This window comes from Schistocerca gregaria, unplaced genomic scaffold (genome assembly GCF_023897955.1).
Source record: "Schistocerca gregaria isolate iqSchGreg1 unplaced genomic scaffold, iqSchGreg1.2 ptg000273l, whole genome shotgun sequence".
NCBI classification, from domain to species: Eukaryota; Metazoa; Arthropoda; class Insecta; order Orthoptera; family Acrididae; genus Schistocerca; species Schistocerca gregaria.
The window spans coordinates 1312972-1332746 of record NW_026061770.1 but is presented as its reverse complement, the minus strand read 5'-3'; positions in this window follow the sequence as shown (position 1 = coordinate 1332746).

Sequence of the window (19775 nt, the reverse complement as noted above, 5' to 3'; positions counted from 1 at the left end):
AGGACCTTAAGATTCTGCATGAAAGGAGGACTAGCAGCCGAGTTGCTTGGAGAATGTGGAAAATGTTCATATGTAGTAAAAACCTGAGAAATCCTTCCGTTTTCGTCATTTGTTATCGAATTGACTTAAAGCCAGATCGTCACATTGGCCGCTCTTCTCTCTGAAACGGTTGTACTTATCGTCTGCAAAGCTATGTCGCGTGCTGCGGTATGCGGAGACACTAAAAGCACCATAGTAGAAGACAGATGAAGCTTCTAAGGCGATGTAATAGCCAGTAAGAAGTAGTACAATTCAAGTGTTAGGTATCGATTATTGACTTTTTAGCTGGCTTTGGTGACTTGGACATGAGCTAAGACCTTAAGATTCTGCATGAAAGGAGGAGTAGCAGCCGAGTTGCACGGGAGAATGTGAAAAGTGTTCATATGTAGTAAAAACCTGAGAAATCCGTCCGTTTTCGTCATTTGTTATCGAATCGACTTAAAGCCAGATCGTCACATTAGCCGCTCTTCTCTCTGAAACGGTTGTACTTACCGTCTGCAAAGCTATGTCGCGTGCTGCGGTATGCGGAGACACTAAAAGCATCATAGTAGAACACAGATGAAGCTTCTATGTTGATGTAATAGCCAGTAAGAAGTAGTACAATTCTAGTTTTAGGTATCGATTATTGACTTTTTAGGTGGCTTTGGTGCCTTGGACATGAGCTAGGACCTTAAGATTCTGCATGAAAGGAGGACTAGCAGCCGAGTTGCAGGGGAGAATGTAAAAAGTGTTCATATGTAGTAAAAACCTGAGAAATCCGTTCGTTATCGTCATTTGTTATCGAATCGACTTAAAGCAAGATCGTCACATTAGCCGCTCTTCTCTCTGAAATGGTTGTACTTATCGTCTGCAAAGCTATGTCGCGTGCTGCGGTATGCGGAGACACTAAAAGCACCATAGTAGAACACAGATGAAGCTTCTAAGATAATGTAATAGTCAGTAAGATGTAGTACAATTCAAGTTTTAGGTATCGATTATTGACTTTTTAGCTTTCTTTGGTGCCTTGGACATGAGTTGGGACCTTATGATTCTGCATGAAAGGAGGACTAGCAGCCCAGTTGCACGGGAGAATGTGAAAAGTGTTCATATGTAGTAAAAACCTAAGAAATCCGTCCGTTTCCGCCATTTGTTATCGAATCGACTTAAAGCCAGATCGTCACATTGGCCGCTCTTCTCTCTGAAACGGTTGTACTTATCGTCTGCAAAGCTATGTCGCGTGCTGCGGTATGTGGAGACACTAAAAGCACCATAGTAGAACACAGATGAAGCTTCTAAGCTAATGTAATAGCCAGTAAGAAGTAGTACAATTCAAGTTTTAAGTATCGATTATTGACTTCTTAGCTTGCTTTGGTGACTTGACCATGAGCTAGGACCTTAAGATTCTGCATGAAAGGAGGACTAGCAGCCGAGTTGCTTGGAGAATGTGGAAAATGTTCATATGTAGTAAAAACCTGAGAAATCCTTCCGTTTTCGTCATTTGTTATCGAATTGACTTAGAGCCAGATCGTCACATTGGCCGCTCTTCTCTCTGAAACGGTTGTACTTATCGTCTGCAAAGCTTTGTCGCGTGCTGCGGTATGCGGAGACACTAAAAGCACCATTGTAGAACACAGATGAAGCTTCTAAGTAGAAGTAATATCCAGTAAGATGTAGTACAATTCAAGTCTTAGGTATCGATTATTGACTTTTTACCATTCTTTGGGGCATTGGACATGAGCTAGGACCTTAAAATTCTGCATGAACGGAGGACTAGCAGCCGAGTTGCTTGGGAGAATGTGAAAAGTGTTCATATGTAGTAAAAACCTGAGAAATCCGTCCGTTTTCGTCATTTGTTATCGAATCGACTTAAAGCCAGATCGTCACATTGGCGCTCTTCTCTCTGAAACGGTTGTACTTATCGTCTGCAAAGCTATGTCGCGTGCTGCGGTATGCGGAGACACTAAAAGCACCATAGTAGAAGACAGATGAAGCTTCTAAGGCGATGTAATAGCCAGTAAGAAGTAGTACAATTCAAGTGTTAGGTATCGATTATTGACTTTTTAGCTGGCTTTGGTGACTTGGACATGAGCTAAGACCTTAAGATTCTGCATGAAACGAGGACTAGCAGCCGAGTTGCACGGGAGAATGTGAAAAGTGTTCATATGTAGTAAAAACCTGAGAAATCCGTCCGTTTTCGTCATTTGTTATCGAATCGACTTAAAGCCAGATCGTCACATTGGCCGCTCTTCTCTCTGAAACGGTTGTACTGATCGTCTGCAAAGCTATGTCGCGTGCTGCGGTATGCGGAGACACTAAAAGCATCATAGTAGAACACAGACGAATATTCTAAGTTGATGTAATAGCCAGTAAGTAGTAGTACAATTCAAGTTTTAGGTATCGATTATTGACTTTTTAGCTGGCTTTGGTGCCTTGGACATGAGCCAGGACCTTAAGATTCTGCATGAAAGGAGGACTAGCAGCCGAGTTGCAGTGGAGAATGTAAGAAGTGTTCATATGTAGTAAAAGCCTGAGAAATCCGTTCGTTATCGTCATTTGTTATCGAATCGACTTAAAGCCAGATCGTCACCTTAGCCGCTCTTCTCTCTGAAACGATTGTACTTATCGACTGCAAAGCTATGTCGCGTGCTGCGGTATGCGGAGACACTAAAACCACCATAGTAAAACACAGATGAAGCTTCTAAGATGATGTAATAGTCATTAAGAAGTAGTACAATTCAAGTTTTAGGTATCGATTATTGACTTTTTAGCTGCCCTTGGTGCCTTGGACATGAGCTAGGACCTTAAAATTCTGCATGAAAGGAGGACTAGCAGCCGAGTTGCACGGGAGAATGTGAAAAGTGTTCATATGTAGTAAAAACCTGAGAAATCCGTCCGTTTTCGTCATTTGTTATCGAATCGACTTAAAGCCAGATCGTCACATTGGCCGCTCTTCTCTCTGAAACGGTTGTACTTATCGTCTGCAAAGCTATGTCGCGTGCTGCGGTATGCGGAGACACTAAAAGCATCATAGTAGAACACAGATGAAGCTTCTAAGCTGATGTAATAGCCAGTAAGAAGTAGTACAATTCATGTTATAGGTATCGATTATTGACTTCTTAGCTTGATTTGGTGACTTGAACATGAGCTAGGACCTTAAGATTCTGCATGAAAGAAGGACTAGCAGCCGAGTTGCACTGGAGAATGTGGAAAATATTCATATGTAGTAAAAACCTGAGAAATTCTTGCGTTTTCGTCATTTGTTATCGAATTGACTTAAAGCCAGATCGTCACATTGGCCGCTCTTCTCTCTGAAACGGTTGTACTTATCGTCTGCAAAGCTATGTCGCGTGCTGCGGTATGCGGAGACACTAAAAGCACCATAGTAGAACACAGATGAAGCTTCTAAGATGATGTAATAGTCAGTAAGATGTAGTACAATTCAAGTTTTAGGTATCGATTATTGACTTTTTAGCTTTCTTTGGTGCCTTGGACATGAGTTGGGACCTTATGATTCTGCATGAACGGATTTCTAGCAGCCGAGTTGTACGGGAGAATGTGAAAAGTGTTCATATGTAGTAAAAACCTGAGAAATCCGTCCGTTTTCGACATTTGTTATCGAATCGACTTAAAGCCAGATCGTCACATTAGCCGCTCTTCTCTCTGAAACGGTTGTACTTACCGTCTGCAAAGCTATGTCGCGTGCTGCGGTATGCGGAGACACTAAAAGCATCATAGTAGAACACAGATGAAGCTTCTATGTTGATGTAATAGCCAGTAAGAAGTAGTACAATTCTAGTTTTAGGTATCGATTATTGACTTTTTAGCTGGCTTTGGTGCCTTGGACATGAGCTAGGACCTTAAGATTCTGCATGAAAGGAGGACTAGCAGCCGAGTTGCAGGGGAGAATGTAAAAAGTGTTCATATGTAGTAAAAAGCTGAGAAATCCGTTCGTTATCGTCATTTGTTATCGAATCGACTTAAAGCAAGATCGTCACATTAGCCGCTCTTCTCTCTGAAATGGTTGTACTTATCGTCTGCAAAGCTATGTCGCGTGCTGCGGTATGCGGAGACACTAAAAGCACCATAGTAGAACACAGATGAAGCTTCTAAGATAATGTAATAGTCAGTAAGATGTAGTACAATTCAAGTTTTAGGTATCGATTATTGACTTTTTAGCTTTCTTTGGTGCCTTGGACATGAGTTGGGACCTTATGATTCTGCATGAAAGGAGGACTAGCAGCCCAGTTGCACGGGAGAATGTGAAAAGTGTTCATATGTAGTAAAAACCTAAGAAATCCGTCCGTTTCCGCCATTTGTTATCGAATCGACTTAAAGCCAGATCGTCACATTGGCCGCTCTTCTCTCTGAAACGGTTGTACTTATCGTCTGCAAAGCTATGTCGCGTGCTGCGGTATGTGGAGACACTAAAAGCACCATAGTAGAACACAGATGAAGCTTCTAAGCTGATGTAATAGCCAGTAAGAAGTAGTACAATTCAAGTTTTAAGTATCGATTATTGACTTCTTAGCTTGCTTTGGTGACTTGAACATGAGCTAGGACCTTAAGATTCTGCATGAAAGGAGGACTAGCAGCCGAGTTGCACTGGAGAATGTGGAAATTGTTCATATGTAGTAAAAACCTGAGAAATCCTTACGTTTTCGTCATTTGTTATCGAATTGAATGAAAGCCAGATCGTCACATTGGCCGCTCTTCTCTCTGAAACGGTTGTACTTATCGTCTGCAAAGCTATGTCGCGTGCTGCGGTATGCGGAGACACTAAAAGCACCATAGTAGAACACAGATGAAGCTTCTAAGTTGATGTAATAGCCAGTAAGAAGTAGTACAATTCAAGTTTTAGGTATAGATTATTGACCTTTAAGCTGGCTTTGGTGTCTTGGACATGAGCTAGGGCCTTAAGATTCTGCATGAAAGGAGGACTAGCAGCCGAGTTGCGAGGGAGAAAGTGAAAAGTGTTCATATGTAGTAAAAACCTGAGAAATCCGTCCGTTTTCGTCATTTGTTATCGAATCGACATAAGCCAGATCGTCACATTGGCCGCTCTTCTCTCTGAAACAGTTGTACTTATCGTCTGCAAAGCTATGTCGCGTGCTGCGGTATGCGGAGACACTAAAAGCACCATAGTAGATCACAGATGAAGCTTCTAAGTTGATGTAATAGGCAGTAAGAAGTAGTACAATTCAAGTTTTAGGTATCGATTATTGACTTTTTAGCTGGCTTTGGTGCCTTGGAGAGGAGCTAGGACCTTAAGATTCTGCATGAAAGGAGGACTAGCAGCCGAGTTGCACGGGAGAATGTGAAAAGTGTTCATATGTAGTAAATACCTGAGAAATCCGTCCGTTATCGTCATTTGTTATAGAATCGACTGAAAGCCAGATCGTCACATTGGCCGCTCTTCTCTCTGAAACGGTTGTACTTATCGACTGCAAAGCTATGTCGCGTGCTGCGATATGCGGAGACACTAAAAGCACCATAGTAGAACACAGATGAAGCTTCTAATATGATGTAATAGTCAGTAAAATGTAGTACAATTCAAGTTTTAGGTATCGATTATTGACTTTTTAGCTGTCTTTGGTGCCTTGGACATGAGTTAGGACCTTAAGATTCTGCATGAAAGGAGGTCTAGCAGCCGAGTTGTACGGGAGAATGTGAAAAGTGTTCATATGTAGTAAAAACCTGAGAAATCCGTCCGTTTTCGTCATTTGTTATCGAATCGACTTAAAGCCAGATCGTCACATTGGCCGCTCTTCTCTCTGAAACGGTTGTACTTATCTACTGCAAAGCTATGTCGCGTGCTGCGGTATGTGGAGACACTAAAAGCACCATAGTAGAACACAGATGAAGCTTCTAAGTTGATGTAATAGCCAGTAAGAAGTAGATACATTCAAGTTTTAGGTATCGATTATTGACTTTTTAGGTGGCTTTGGTGCCTTGGACATGAGCTAGGACCTTAAGATTCTGCATGAAAGGAGGACTAGCAGCCGAGTTGCACGGGAGAATGTGAAAAGTGTTCATATGTAGTAAAAACCAGAGAAATCCGTCCGTTTTCGTCATTTGTTATCGAATCGACTTAAAGCCAGATCGTCACATTGGCCGCTCTTCTCTCTGAAACGGTTGTACTTATCGTCTGCAAAGCTATGTCGCGTGCTGCGGTATGCGGAGACACTAAAAGCATCATAGTAGAACACAGATGAAGCTTCTAATTGATGTAATAGCCAGTAAGAAGTAGTACAATTCAAGTTTTAGGTATCGATTATAGACTTTTTAGCTGCCCCTTGGTTCCTTGGACATGCGGTAGGACCTTAAGATTCTGCATGAAAGGAGGACTAGCAGCCGAGTTGCACGGGAGAATGTAAAAAGTGTTCATATGTAGTAAAAACCTGAGAAATCCGTCCGTTATCGTCATTTGTTATCGAATCGACTTAAACCCAGATCGTCACATTGGCCGCTCTTCTCTCTGAAACGGTTGTACTTATCGACTGCAAAGCTATGTCGCGTGCTACGGTACGCGGAGACACTAAAAGCACCATAGTAGAACACAGATGAAGCTTCTAAGATGATGTAATAGTCAGTAAGAAGTAGTACAATTCAAGTTTTAAGTATCGATTATTGACATTTTAGCTGGCTTTGGTGCCTTGGACATGAGCTAGGACCTTAAGATTCTGCATGAAAGGAGGACTAGCAGCCGAGTTGCACGGGAGAATGTGAAAAGTGTTCATATGTAGTAAAAACCAGAGAAATCTGTCCGTGTTCGACATTTGTTATCAAATCGACTTACAGCCAGATCGTCACATTAGCCGCAATTCTCTCTGAAACGGTTGTACTTATCGACTGTAATGCTATGTCGCGTGCTGCGGTATGCGGAGACACTAAAAGCACCATAGTAGAACACAGATGAAGGTTCTAAGTTGATGTAATAGCCAGTAAGAAGTAGTACCATTCAAGTTTTAGGTATCGATTGTTGACTTTTTACCCTTCTTTGGTGCCTTGGGCATGAGCTAGGATCTTAAGATTTTGCATGATAGGAGGTCTAGCAGCCGCGTTGCACGTGAGAATGTGAAAAGTGTTCATATGTAGTAAAAACCTGAGAAATCCGTCCGTTTTCGTCATTTGTTGTCGAATCGACTTAAAGCCAGATCGTCACATTGGCCGCTCTTCTCTTTGAAACGGTGGTACTTATCGTCTACAAAGCTACGTGTCGTGCTGCGGTATGCGGAGACACTAAAAGCACCATAGTAGAACACAGATGAAGCTTCTAAGTTGATGTAATAGCCAGTAAGAAGTAGTACAATTCAAGTTGTAGGTATCGATTATTGACTTTCTAGCTGGCTTTGGTGCCTTGGACATGAGTTAGGACCTTAAGATTCTGCATGAAAGGAGGTCTAGAAGCCGAGTTGTACGGGAGAATGTGAAAAGTGTTCATATGTAGTAAAAACCTGAGAAATCCGTCCGTTTTCGTCATTTGTTATCGAATCGACTTAAAGCCAGATCGTCACATTGGCCGCTCTTCTCTCTGAAACATTTGTACTTATCTTCTGCAAAGCTATGTCGCGTGCTGCGGTATGAGGAGACACTAAAAGCACCATAGTAGAACACAGATGAAGCTTCTAAGTTGATGTAATAGCCAGTAAGAAGTAGTACCATTCAAGTTTTAGGTATCGATTATTAACTTTTTAGCTGGCTTTGGTGCCTTGGACATGTGCTAGGACCTTAAGATTCTGCATGAAAGGAGGACTAGCAGCCGAGTTGCACGGGAGAATGTGAAAAGTGTTCATATGTAGTAAAAACCAGAGAAATCCGTCCGTTTTCGTCATTTGTTATCGAATCGACTTAAAGCCAGATCGTCACATTGGCCGCTCTTCTCTCTCAAACGGTTGTACTTATCGACTGCAAAGCTATGTCGCGTGCTGCGGTATGCGGAGACACTAAAAGCACCATAGTAGAACACAGATGTAGCTTCTAAGTTGATGTAATAGTCAGTAAGAAGTAGTACAATTCAAGTTTTAGGTATTGATTATTGACTTTTTAGCTGGCTTTGGTGCCTTGGACATGAGCTAGGACCTTAAGATTCTGCATGAATGGAGGACTAGCAGCCGAGTTGCACGGGAGAATATGAAAAGTGTTCATATGTAGTAAAAACCAGAGAAATCCGTCCGTGTTCGACTTTTGTTATCGAATCGACTTAAAGCCAGATCGTAACATTGGCCGCTCTTCTCTCTGAAACGGTTGTACTTATCGTCTGCAAAGCTATGTCGAGTGCTGCGGCATGCGGAGACACTAAAAGCACCATAGTAGAACACAGATGAAGCTTCTAAGTTGATGTAATAGCCAGTAAGAAGTAGTACAATTCAAGTTTTAAGTATCGATTGTTGACTTTTTACCCTTCTTTGGTGCCTTGGGCATGAGCTAGGAACTTAAGATTTTGCATGATAGGAGGTCTAGTAGCCGCGTTGCACGTGAGAATGTGAAAAGTGTACATATGTAGTAAAAACCTGAGATATCCGTCCATTTTCGTCATTTGTTGTCGAATCGACTTAAAGCCAGATCGTCACATTGGCCGCTCTTCTCTTTGAAACGGTGGTACTTATCGTCTGCAAAGCTACGTGTCGTGCTGCGGTATGCGGAGACACTAAAACCACCATAGTAGAACACAGATGAAGTTTCTAAGTTGATGTAATAGCCAGTAAGAAGTAGTACAATTCAAGTTGTAGGTATCGATTATTGACTTTCTAGCTGGCTTTGGTGCCTTGGACATGAGCTAGGACCTTAAGATTCTGCATGAAAGGAGGACTAGCACCCGAGTTGAACGGGAGAATGTGAAAAGTGTTCCTATGTAGTAAAAACCTGAGAAATCCGTTCGTTATCGTCATTTGTTATCGAATCGACTTAAAGCCAGATCGTCACATTAGCCGCACTTCTCCCTGAAACGGTTGTACTTATCGACTGCAAAGCTATGTCGCGTGCTGCGGTATGCGGAGACACTAAAAGCACCATAGTAGAATGCAGATGAAGCTTCTAAGATGATGTAATAGTCATTAAGAAGTAGTACAATTCCAGGTTTAGGTATCGATTATCGACTTTTTAGCTGGCTTTGGTGCCTTGGACATGAGTTAGGACCTTAAGATTCTGCATGAAAGGAGGTCTAGAAGCCGAGTTGTACGGGAGAATGTGAAAAGTGTTCATATGTAGTAAAAACCTGAGAAATCCGTCCGTTTTCGTCATTTGTTATCGAATCGACTTAAAGCCAGATCGTCACATTGGGCGCTCTACTCTCTAAAACGGTTGTACTTATCGTCTGCATAGCTATGTCGCGCGCTGCGGTATGCGGAGACACTAAAAGCACCATAGTAGAATACAGATGAAGCTTCTAAGTTGATGTAATAGCCAGTAAGAAGTAGTACAATTCAAGTTATAGGTATCGATTATTGACTTTTTTGCTGGCTTTGGTACCTTGGACATCAGCTAGGACCTTAAGATTCTGCATGAAAGGAGGACTAGCTGCCGAGTTGCACGGGAGAATGTGAAAAGTGTTCTTATGTAGAAAAAACCTGAGAAATCCGTCCATTTCCGCCATTTGTTATCGAAACGACTTAATGCCAGATCGTCACATTGGCCGCTCTTCTCTCTGAAACGGTTGTACTTATCGTCTGCAAAGCTATGTCGCGTGCTGCGGTATGCGAAGACACTAAAATCACCATAGTAGAACACAGATGAAACTTCTAAGTTGAAGTAATATATAGTAAGATGTAGTACAAATCACGTCTTAGGTATCGATTATTGACTTTTTACCATTCTTTGGTGCCTTGGACATGAGCTAGGACCTTAAAATTCTGCATGAACGGAGGACTAGCAGCCGAGTTGCACGGGAGAATGTGAAAAGTGTTCATATGTAGTAAAAACCTGAGAAATCCGTTCGTTATCGTCATTGTTATCGAATCGACTTAAAGCCAGATCGTCACATTAGCCGCTCTTCACTCTGAAACGGTTGTACTTATCGACTTCAAAGCTATGTCGCGTGCTCCGAGATGCGGAGACACTAAAAGCACCATAGTAGAACACAGATGACGCTTCTAAGATGATGTAATAGCCAGTAAGAAGTAGTACAATTTAAGTTTTTGGTATCGATTATTGACTTTTCAGCTGGCTTTGGTGCCTTGGACATGAGCTAGGACCATAAGATTCTGCATGAAAGGAGGACTAGCAGCCGAGTTGCAAGGGAGAATGTGAAAAGTGTTCATATGTAGTAAAAACCTTAGAAATCCGTCCGTTTTCGTCATTTGTTATCGAATCGACTTAAATCCAGATCGTCACATTGGCCGCTCTTCGTTCTGAAACGGTTGTACTTATCTTGTGCAAAGCTATGTCGCGCGCTGCGGTATGCAGAGACACTAAATGCACCATAGTAGAACACAGATGAAGCTTCTAAGTTGATGTAATAGTCAGTAAGAAGTAGTACAATTCAAGTTTTAGGTACTGATTATTGACTTTTTAGCTGGCTTAGGTGTCTTGGACATGAGATAGGAACTTAAGATTCTGCATGAAAGGATTACTAGCAGGCGAGTTTCAAGGGAGAATGTGGAAAATGTTCATATGTAGTATAAACCTGAGAAATCCTTCCGTTTTCGTCATTTGTTATCGAATCGACTTAAAGCCAGTTTGTCACATGGGGCGCTCTACTCTCTAAAGCGGTTGTACTTATCGTCTGCAAAGCTATGTCGCGTGCTGCGGTATGTGGAGACTCTAAAAGCACCATAGTAGAACACAGATGAAGCTTCTAAGTTGATGTAATAGCCAGTAAGAAGTAGTACAATTCAAGTTTTAGGTATCGATTGTTGACTTTTTACCCTTCTTTGGTGCCTTGGGCATGAGCTAGGAACTTAAGATTTTGCATGATAGGAGGTCTAGCAGCCGCGTTGCACGTGAGAATGTGAAAAGTGTTCATATGTAGTAAAAACCTGAGAAATCCGTCCGTTTCCGCCATTTGTTATCGAATCGACTTAAAACCAGATCGTCACATTGGCCGCTCTTCTCTCTGAAACGGTTGTACTTATCGTCTGCAAAGCTATGTCGCGTGCTGTGGTATGCGGAGGCACTAAATTCACCATTGTAGAACACAGATGAAGCTTCTAAGATGATGTAATAGCCAGTGAGATGTAGTACAATTCAAGTCTTAGGTATCGATTATTGACTTTTTACCATTCTTTGGTGGCTTGGACATGAGCTAGGACCTTAAGATTCTGCATGAAATGTGGATTAGCAGCCGAGTTGCACGGGAGAATGTGAAATGTGTTCATATGTAGTAAAAACCTGAGAAATCCGTCCGTTTTCGTCATTTGTTATCGAATCGACTTAAAGCCAGATCTTTACATTGGCCGCTCTCCTCTCTGAAACGGTTCTACTTATCGTCTGCAAAGCTATGTCGCGTGCTGCGGTATGCGGAGACACTAAAAGCACCATAGTAGAACACAGATGAAGCTTCTAAGCTGATGTAATAGCCAGTAAGAAGTAGTACAATTCATAATATAAGTATCGATTATTGACTTCTTAGCTGGCTTTGGTGCCTTAAGATTCTGCATGAAAGGAGGACTAGCAGCCGAGTTGCACGGGAGAATGTGAAAAGTGTTCATATGTGGTAAAAACCTGAGAAATCCGTCCGTTATCGTCATTTGTTATCGAATCGACTGAAAGCCAGATCGTCACATTGGCCGCTCTTCTCTCTGAAACGGTTGTACTTATTGTCTGCAAAGCTATGTCGCGTGCTGCGGTATGCGGAGACACTAAAATCACCGTAGTAGAACACAGATGAAGTTTCTAAGTTGAAGTAATATCCAGTAAGATGTGGTACTATTCAAGTCTTAGGTATCGATTATTGACTTTTTACCACCCTTTGGTGCCTTGGACATGAGCTAGGACCTCAAAATTCTGCATGAACGGAGGACTAGCAGCCGAGTTGCACGGGAGAATGTGAAAAGTGTTCATATGTAGTAAAAACCTGAGAAATCCGTCCGTTTTCGTCATTTGTTATCGAATCGACGTAAAGCCAGATCGTCACATTGGCCGCTCTTCTCTCTGAAACGGTTGTACTTATCGTCTGCGAAGCTATGCCACGTGCTGCGGTATGTGGAGACACTAAAAGCGCCATAGTAGAACACAGATGAAGCTTCTAAGTTGATGTAATAGCCAGTAAGAAGTAGTGCAATTCAAGTTTTAGGTATCGATTATTGACTTTTTAGCTGGCTTTGGTGCCTTGGACATGAGCTAGGACCTTAAGATTCTGCATGAAAGGTGGATTAACAGCCGAGTTGCACGGGAGAATGTGAAGTGTGTTCATATGTAGTAAAAACCTGAGAAATCCGTTCGTTTTGGTCATTTGTTATTGAATCGACTTAAAGCCAGATCGTCACATTGGCCGCTCTTCTCTCTGAAACGGTTCTACTTATCGTCTGCAAAGCTATGTCGCGTGCTGCGTTATGCGGAGACACTAAAAGCACCATAGCAGAACACAGATGAAGCTTCTAAGTTGATGTAATAGCCAGTAAGAAGTAGTACAATTCAAGTTTTAGGTATCGATTATTGACTTTTTAGCTGGCTTTGGTGCCTTGGACATGAGCTAGGACCTTAAGATTCTGCAAGAAAGGAGGACTAGCAGCCGAGTTGTACGGGAGAATGTGAAAAGTGTTCATATGTAGTAAAAACCTGAGAAATCCGTCCATTTTCGTCATTTGTTATCGAATCGACTTAAGGCATATCGTCACATTGGCCGCTCTTCTCTCTGAAACGGTTGTACTTATCGTCTGCAAAGCTATGTCGCGTGCTGCGGTATGCGGAGATACTAAAAGCACCATAGTAGAACACAGATGAAGCTTCTAAGTTGATGTAATAGCCAGTAAGAAGTAGTACAATTCAAGTTTTATGTATCGATTATTGACTTTTTGGCTGTCTTTGGTGCCTTGGACATGAGCTAGGACCTTAAGATTCTGCATGAAAGGAGGACTAGCAGCCGAGTTGCACGGAAGAATGTGAAAAGTGTTCATATGTAATAAAAACATGAGAAATACGTCCGTTTTCGCCATTTGTTATCGAATCGATTTATAGCCAGATCGTCACATTGGCCGCTCTTCTCTCTGAAACGGTTGTACTTATCGTCTGCAAAGCTATGTCGCGTGCTGCGGTATGCGGAGACACTAAAAGCACCATAGTAGAACACAGATGAAGCTTCTAAGTTGATGTAATAGCCAGTAAGAAGTAGTACAATTCAAGTTTTAGGTATCGATTATTAACTTTTTAGCTGGCTTTGGTGCCTTGGACATGAGCTAGGACCTTATGATTCTGCATGAAAGGAGGACTAGCAGCCGATTTGCACGGGAGAATGTGAAAAGTGTTCATATGTAGTAAAAACCTGAGAAATCCGTCCGTTTTCGTCATTTGTTATCGAATCGACTTAAAGCCAGATCGTCACATTGGGCGCTCTACTCTCTAAAACGGTTGTACTTATCGTCTGCATAGCTATGTCGCGCGCTGCGGTATGCGGAGACACTAAAAGCACCATAGTAGAATACAGATGAAGCTTCTAAGTTGATGTAATAGCCAGTAAGAAGTAGTACAATTCAAGTTATAGGTATCGATTATTGACTTTTTAGCTGGCTTTGGTACCTTGGACATGAGCTAGGACCTTAAGATTCTGCATGAAAGGAGGACTAGCTGCCGAGTTGCACGGGAGAATGTGAAAAGTGTTCTTATGTAGAAAAAACCTGAGAAATCCGTCCATTTCCGCCATTTGTTATCGAAACGACTTAATGCCAGATCGTCACATTGGCCGCTCTTCTCTCTGAAACGGTTGTACTTATCGTCTGCAAAGCTATGTCGCGTGCTGCGGTATGCGAAGACACTAAAATCACCATAGTAGAACACAGATGAAACTTCTAAGTTGAAGTAATATATAGTAAGATGTAGTACAAATCACGTCTTAGGTATCGATTATTGACTTTTTACCATTCTTTGGTGCCTTGGACATGAGCTAGGACCTTAAAATTCTGCATGAACGGAGGACTAGCAGCCGAGTTGCACGGGAGAATGTGAAAAGTGTTCATATGTAGTAAAAACCTGAGAAATCCGTTCGTTATCGTCATTGTTATCGAATCGACTTAAAGCCAGATCGTCACATTAGCCGCTCTTCACTCTGAAACGGTTGTACTTATCGACTTCAAAGCTATGTCGCGTGCTCCGAGATGCGGAGACACTAAAAGCACCATAGTAGAACACAGATGACGCTTCTAAGATGATGTAATAGCCAGTAAGAAGTAGTACAATTTAAGTTTTTGGTATCGATTATTGACTTTTCAGCTGGCTTTGGTGCCTTGGACATGAGCTAGGACCATAAGATTCTGCATGAAAGGAGGACTAGCAGCCGAGTTGCAAGGGAGAATGTGAAAAGTGTTCATATGTAGTAAAAACCTTAGAAATCCGTCCGTTTTCGTCATTTGTTATCGAATCGACTTAAATCCAGATCGTCACATTGGCCGCTCTTCGTTCTGAAACGGTTGTACTTATCTTGTGCAAAGCTATGTCGCGCGCTGCGGTATGCAGAGACACTAAATGCACCATAGTAGAACACAGATGAAGCTTCTAAGTTGATGTAATAGTCAGTAAGAAGTAGTACAATTCAAGTTTTAGGTACTGATTATTGACTTTTTAGCTGGCTTAGGTGTCTTGGACATGAGATAGGAACTTAAGATTCTGCATGAAAGGATTACTAGCAGGCGAGTTGCAAGGGAGAATGTGGAAAATGTTCATATGTAGTATAAACCTGAGAAATCCTTCCGTTTTCGTCATTTGTTATCGAATCGACTTAAAGACAGATCGTCACATTGGCCGCTCTTCTCTCTGAAACGGTTCTACTTATCGTCTGCAAAGCTATGTCGCGTGCTGCGGTATGCGGAGACACTGAAGGCACCATAGTAGAACACAGATGAAGGCTCTAATTTGATGTAATAGCCTGTAAGAAGTAGTATAATTCAAGTTTTAGGTATCGATTATTGACTTTTTAGCTGGCTTTGGTGGCTTGGACATGAGCTAGGACCTTAAGATTCTGCATTAAAGGAGGACTAGCAGCCGAGTTGCACGTTAGAATGTGAAAAGTGTTCATATGTAGTAAAAACCAGAGAAATCCGTCCGTGTTCAACATTTGTTATCGAATCGACTTAAAGCCAGTTTGCCACATTGGGCGCTCTACTCTCTAAAGCGGTTGTACTTATCGTCTGCAAAGCTATGTCGCGTGCTGCGGTATGTGGAGACTCTAAAAGCACCATAGTAGAACACAGATGAAGCTTCTAAGTTGATGTAATAGCCAGTAAGAAGTAGTACAATTCAAGTTTTAGGTATCGATTGTTGACTTTTTACCCTTCTTTGGTGCCTTGGGCATGAGCTAGGAACTTAAGATTTTGCATGATAGGAGGTCTAGCAGCCGCGTTGCACGTGAGAATGTGAAAAGTGTTCATATGTAGTAAAAACCTGAGAAATCCGTCCGTTTCCGCCATTTGTTATCGAATCGACTTAAAACCAGATCGTCACATTGGCCGCTCTTCTCTCTGAAACGGTTGTACTTATCGTCTGCAAAGCTATGTCGCGTGCTGTGGTATGCGGAGACACTAAAATCACCATTGTAGAACACAGATGAAGCTTCTAAGATGATGTAATAGCCAGTGAGATGTAGTACAATTCAAGTCTTAGGTATCGATTATTGACTTTTTACCATTCTTTGGTGGCTTGGACATGAGCTAGGACCTTAAGATTCTGCATGAAATGTGGATTAGCAGCCGAGTTGCACGGGAGAATGTGAAATATGTTCATATGTAGTAAAAACCTGAGAAATCCGTCCGTTTTCGTCATTTGTTATCGAATCGACTTAAAGCCAGATCTTTACATTGGCCGCTCTCCTCTCTGAAACGGTTCTACTTATCGTCTGCAAAGCTATGTCGCGTGCTGCGGTATGCGGAGACACTAAAAGCACCATAGTAGAACACAGATGAAGCTTCTAAGCTGATGTAATAGCCAGTAAGAAGTAGTACAATTCATAATATAAGTATCGATTATTGACTTCTTAGCTGGCTTTGGTGCCTTAAGATTCTGCATGAAAGGAGGACTAGCAGCCGAGTTGCACGGGAGAATGTGAAAAGTGTTCATATGTGGTAAAAACCTGAGAAATCCGTCCGTTATCGTCATTTGTTATCGAATCGACTGAAAGCCAGATCGTCACATTGGCCGCTCTTCTCTCTGAAACGGTTGTACTTATTGTCTGCAAAGCTATGTCGCGTGCTGCGGTATGCGGAGACACTAAAATCACCGTAGTAGAACACAGATGAAGTTTCTAAGTTGAAGTAATATCCAGTAAGATGTAGTACTATTCAAGTCTTAGGTATCGATTATTGACTTTTTACCACCCTTTGGTGCCTTGGACATGAGCTAGGACCTCAAAATTCTGCATGAACGGAGGACTAGCAGCCGAGTTGCACGGGAGAATGTGAAAAGTGTTCATATGTAGTAAAAACCTGAGAAATCCGTCCGTTTTCGTCATTTGTTATCGAATCGACGTAAAGCCAGATCGTCACATTGGCCGTTCTTCTCTCTGAAACGGTTGTACTTATCGTCTGCGTAGCTATGCCACGTGCTGCGGTATGTGGAGACACTAAAAGCGCCATAGTAGAACACAGATGAAGCTTCTAAGTTGATGTAATAGCCAGTAAGAAGTAGTGCAATTCAAGTTTTAGGTATCGATTATTGACTTTTTAGCTGGCTTTGGTGCCTTGGACATGAGCTAGGACCTTAAGATTCTGCATGAAAGGTGGATTAACAGCCGAGTTGCACGGGAGAATGTGAAGTGTGTTCATATGTAGTAAAAACCTGAGAAATCCGTTCGTTTTGGTCATTTGTTATTGAATCGACTTAAAGCCAGATCGTCACATTTACCGCTCTTCTCTCTGAAACGGTTCTACTTATCGTCTGCAAAGCTATGTCGCGTGCTGCGTTATGCGGAGACACTAAAAGCACCATAGCAGAACACAGATGAAGCTTCTAAGTTGATGTAATAGCCAGTAAGAAGTAGTACAATTCAAGTTTTAGGTATCGATTATTGACTTTTTAGCTGGCTTTGGTGCCTTGGACATGAGCTAGGACCTTAAGATTCTGCAAGAAAGGAGGACTAGCAGCCGAGTTGTACGGGAGAATGTGAAAAGTGTTCATATGTAGTAAAAACCTGAGAAATCCGTCCATTTTCGTCATTTGTTATCGAATCGACTTAAGGCGTATCGTCACATTGGCCGCTCTTCTCTCTGAAACGGTTGTACTTATCGTCTGCAAAGCTATGTCGCGTGCTGCGGTATGCGGAGATACTAAAAGCACCATAGTAGAACACAGATGAAGCTTCTAAGTTGATGTAATAGCCAGTAAGAAGTAGTACAATTCAAGTTTTATGTATCGATTATTGACTTTTTAGCTGTCTTTGGTGCCTTGGACATGAGCTAGGACCTTAAGATTCTGCATGAAAGGAGGACTAGCAGCCGAGTTGCACGGAAGAATGTGAAAAGTGTTCATATGTAATAAAAACATGAGAAATACGTCCGTTTTCGCCATTTGTTATCGAATCGATTTATAGCCAGATCGTCACATTGGCCGCTCTTCTCTCTGAAACGGTTGTACTTATCGTCTGCAAAGCTATGTCGCGTGCTGCGGTATGCGGAGACACTAAAAGCACCATAGTAGAACACAGATGAAGCTTCTAAGTTGATGTAATAGCCAGTAAGAAGTAGTACAATTCAAGTTTTAGGTATCGATTGTTGACTTTTTACCCTTCTTTGGTGCCTTGGGCATGAGCTAGGAACTTAAGATTTTGCATGATAGGAGGTCTAGCAGCCGCGTTGCACGTGAGAATGTGAAAAGTGTTCATATGTAGTAAAAACCTGAGAAATCCGTCCGTTTCCGCCATTTGTTATCGAATCGACTTAAAACCAGATCGTCACATTGGCCGCTCTTCTCTCTGAAACGGTTGTACTTATCGTCTGCAAAGCTATGTCGCGTGCTGTGGTATGCGGAGACACTAAAATCACCATTGTAGAACACAGATGAAGCTTCTAAGATGATGTAATAGCCAGTGAGATGTAGTACAATTCAAGTCTTAGGTATCGATTATTGACTTTTTACCATTCTTTGGTGGCTTGGACATGAGCTAGGACCTTAAGATTCTGCATGAAATGTGGATTAGCAGCCGAGTTGCACGGGAGAATGTGAAATATGTTCATATGTAGTAAAAACCTGAGAAATCCGTCCGTTTTCGTCATTTGTTATCGAATCGACTTAAAGCCAGATCTTTACATTGGCCGCTCTCCTCTCTGAAACGGTTCTACTTATCGTCTGCAAAGCTATGTCGCGTGCTGCGGTATGCGGAGACACTAAAAGCACCATAGTAGAACACAGATGAAGCTTCTAAGCTGATGTAATAGCCAGTAAGAAGTAGTACAATTCATAATATAAGTATCGATTATTGACTTCTTAGCTGGCTTTGGTGCCTTAAGATTCTGCATGAAAGGAGGACTAGCAGCCGAGTTGCACGGGAGAATGTGAAAAGTGTTCATATGTTGTAAAAACCTGAGAAATCCGTCCGTTATCGTCATTTGTTATCGAATCGACTGAAAGCCAGATCGTCACATTGGCCGCTCTTCTCTCTGAAACGGTTGTACTTATTGTCTGCAAAGCTATGTCGCGTGCTGCGGTATGCGGAGACACTAAAATCACCGTAGTAGAACACAGATGAAGTTTCTAAGTTGAAGTAATATCCAGTAAGATGTAGTACTATTCAAGTCTTAGGTATCGATTATTGACTTTTTACCACCCTTTGGTGCCTTGGACATGAGCTAGGACCTCAAAATTCTGCATGAACGGAGGACTAGCAGCCGAGTTGCACGGGAGAATGTGAAAAGTGTTCATATGTAGTAAAAACCTGAGAAATCCGTCCGTTTTCGTCATTTGTTATCGAATCGACGTAAAGCCAGATCGTCACATTGGCCGTTCTTCTCTCTGAAACGGTTGTACTTATCGTCTGCGTAGCTATGCCACGTGCTGCGGTATGTGGAGACACTAAAAGCGCCATAGTAGAACACAGATGAAGCTTCTAAGTTGATGTAATAGCCAGTAAGAAGTAGTGCAATTCAAGTTTTAGGTATCGATTATTGACTTTTTAGCTGGCTTTGGTGCCTTGGACATGAGCTAGGACCTTAAGATTCTGCATGAAAGGTGGATTAACAGCCGAGTTGCACGGGAGAATGTGAAGTGTGTTCATATGTAGTAAAAACCTGAGAAATCCGTTCGTTTTGGTCATTTGTTATTGAATCGACTTAAAGCCAGATCGTCACATTTACCGCTCTTCTCTCTGAAACGGTTCTACTTATCGTCTGCAAAGCTATGTCGCGTGCTGCGTTATGCGGAGACACTAAAAGCACCATAGCAGAACACAGATGAAGCTTCTAAGTTGATGTAATAGCCAGTAAGAAGTAGTACAATTCAAGTTTTAGGTATCGATTATTGACTTTTTAGCTGGCTTTGGTGCCTTGGACATGAGCTAGGACCTTAAGATTCTGCAAGAAAGGAGGACTAGCAGCCGAGTTGTACGGGAGAATGTGAAAAGTGTTCATATGTAGTAAAAACCTGAGAAATCCGTCCATTTTCGTCATTTGTTATCGAATCGACTT